Source organism: Neovison vison, chromosome 2 (assembly GCF_020171115.1).
Source record: "Neovison vison isolate M4711 chromosome 2, ASM_NN_V1, whole genome shotgun sequence".
In the NCBI taxonomy this organism is placed as follows: domain Eukaryota; kingdom Metazoa; phylum Chordata; class Mammalia; order Carnivora; family Mustelidae; genus Neogale; species Neogale vison.
The window spans coordinates 120,027,662-120,030,832 of NC_058092.1; the positions used below are offsets into that span (position 1 = coordinate 120,027,662).

General features: G+C 46.2%; 1 pseudogene; it reads right to left on the minus strand.

Moving 5' to 3' along the window:
* Window positions 1-1,374: 1,374 nt before the first annotated feature.
* Window positions 1,375-2,763, minus strand: LOC122898859 (annotated as a pseudogene).
* Window positions 2,764-3,171: the final 408 nt, after the last annotated feature.

Genomic DNA, 3,171 nt, shown 5'->3' on the forward strand with positions numbered 1-3,171 from the left:
CCTAAGATAGAAAACAGCAATCTTCCCTTCCCTGAGAAAGCCACAAAACTCTGGGGAGCCACCAGGATCCCTAGATAGGAAAAATCTTCCGTGGACTCATGAGATCACACATGCATTCAGAGGCTATCCTGGACACACAATCCAGATACAAAAGTCTGTGCTACCACCTTCGAGTCAACCGATTTACAATTCCTGACAAGCTGCCCTCCAGGTCTATGCATTGGGTCTGAGATCACCTGGCAACTAACCTTAACCCGAGTTTGTGTTTGCAGACTTCTCTCCCAAAACCATTGCTAACATGCCCGCCAGGATGGGGTCACTGGAGCCTCACCACAGATGTGTGCCTGCCATCCCCAAGGAAACTGTGCCCATCAAAGTTGCCCAAACCATCCAGATTAGGAGAAAAATGCAAGGCCCCTGAGATCACCCCAATACTGGAGGCCGCTATGGATGAAAATGCATAGTCTGAAACACCCTGATTACCTGAATCCAGGCAGGCACCCAAGTCAATGGTCCTGAGTCAGAAGATTGAAACTGACATGCCCCTAGGACTTCACTGGACCCCTAGATTAGGTTTTCAGGCATCTGTCGTCAGAGACCTGTTCTAGAATATGAACTTATGATACACCATGTGGTCCCTGAACCCCACAACAGAACATCTCCTGTCTTCAGATGGAACCCGTGCTCTTGGACCTGTGTCAAACGCTCAGGGTACATGAATCCTACAGGGCCGCATAGCCACCAGCACATTCTAAGATCTCACTGGTAACAAACCTGCATTGTGCTCCATCTCCATGAGCCTCCATGTCAACTCAAGGCATTGGTACTTTGCCCAAGAGCCACCAGAACAAATCTGCCATTTTCCTCAGCTGCAATGGTCAATGGAGGTGTGCTTTCCAGGCATCCATGTGGGAGTGCTCTGCTACCCAAACTTTCAATATGGGGAGCCCTAGAGTAAACAAACTAGACTCCCCCTGTCCGTTAGAAGGAAACCTTGCTGTTTAGAGCATCTAACAAGCCCCAGCGTGGGAAATCCTCCATGCCCCCCCCTTTTTTTTTTCTCATTAAACTTTTGTTTTAATGGGTCTCAAAATTCTGTGACAGATTTTTGGTCAAGTTGTTTCCATTAAAAAGTACTGATTTTAAAAACTAATAACTTAAAACTGACACACACACACACACACACACACACACACACACAAATAAACAAATGGTCCACAAAACATTCTCCTTTCCTTTGAAGGTTTTATGATGCATTGTTATCATTAACCAGTCTTTTACTATTAAACTTAAATGGCCAATTGACACAAACAGTTCTGAGACCGTTCTTCCACCACTGATTAAGACTGGGGTGGTACGTATTGGGTATAATATTCATTTAGCCCTCTGAGCTTTCTGGAAAGACTTGGTGACCTTGCCAGCTCCAGCTGTCTTCTTGTCCACTGCTTTGATGACACCCACAGCAACCGTCTGTCTCATGTCACGAACAGCGAAGTGGCCCAGAGGAGGATAGTCAGAGAAGCTCTCAACACACATAGGCTTGCCAGGAACCATATCAACAATGGCAGCGTCACCAGATTTCAAGAACATAGGACCATCTTCCAGCTTTTTCCAGAACGATGATCTATCTTCTCCTTCAGCTCAGCAAACTTGCAAGCAATGTGAGCTGTGTGACAAACCAGCACAGGTGCATATCCAGCACTAATTTGGCCTGGATGGTTCAGGATAATCACCTGAGCTGTGAAGCCAGCTGCTTCCATTGGTGGGTCATTTTTGCTGTCACCAGCCACATTGCCACGACGAACATCTTTGACAGATACATTCTTGACATTGAAGCCCACATTGTCCCCAGGAAGAGCCTCACTCAAAGCTTCATGGTGCATTTCAACAGACTTGACTTCAGTTGTAACATTGACTGGAGCAAAAGTGACCACCATGCCAGGCTTAAGGACACCTGTCTCCACTCGGCCCACAGGGACAGTACCAATACCACCAATTTTGTAGACGTCCTGGAGAGGCAGACGCAAGGGCTTGTCAGTTGGACGAGTTGGTGTCAGAATGCAATCCAGAGCTTCAAGCAGTGTGGTTCCACTGGCATTCCCATCTTTACGGGTGACTTTCCATCCCTTGAACCAAGGCATATTAGCACTTGGCTCCAGCATGTTGTCACCATTCCAACCAGAAATTGGCACAAATGCTACTGTGTCGGGGTTGTAGCCAATTTTCTTAATGTAGGTGCTGACTTCCTTAACGATTTCCTCGTATCTCTTCTGGCTGTAGGGTGGCTCAGTGAGATCCATTTTGTTAACACAAACAATTAGTTCTTTTACACCCAGTATGTAAGCCAGAAAGGCATGCTCACAGGTCTGCCCGTTCTTGGAGATACCTGCTTCAAATTCACCAACACCAGCAGCAACAGTCAGGACAGCACAGTCAGCCTGGGATGTGCCTGTAATCATGTTTTTGATAAAGTCTCTGCGTCCTGGAGCATCAATGATAGTCACATAATACTTGCTGGTCTCAAATTTCCACAGGGAGATATCAATGGTGATACCACGTTCACATTCAGCTTTCAGTTTATCCAAGACCCAGGCATACTTGAAGGAGCCTTTTCCCATCTCAGCAGCCTCCTTCTAAAAATTTTCGATAGTTCTTTTATAGATCCCACCACATTTGTAGATCAGATGACCAGTAGTGGTAGACTTGCCCGAATCTACATGTCCGATGACAACAATGTTGATATGAGTCTTTTCCTTCCCCATTCTGGTTTAGGATGAAGCGGTGGTTTCCAGGACACCTGTGTTCTGGAGGCAAACCCGTTGCGAAAAAGCCTCCATGGCCTCTTGATGACACCACTTTATTTGTCAGTCATCATAGACACAAACTCCAGCGTGAGCAAATATCTGACATACACCCTTACTCAGGTGCTGGATATTCAAATAAGCTGCTGTACACTGAAACTGCCTTTTGTTTGGCACTGAATTGAAAAGGAGCTTGGGTTTACAATTTCATCCTCACCCTCCAGGTCTGCAAGTCCTCTTGACAGTGAATTCTGGAGCCACAACGCAGTATTCTGCCTTCCCCATAGAAAGAAGAATGGCCTGGTTTAGTACTCCCAGAAACACCACATTTGGATCAATCTGCTCAGATCATGAGGGAACCCCGATTTAT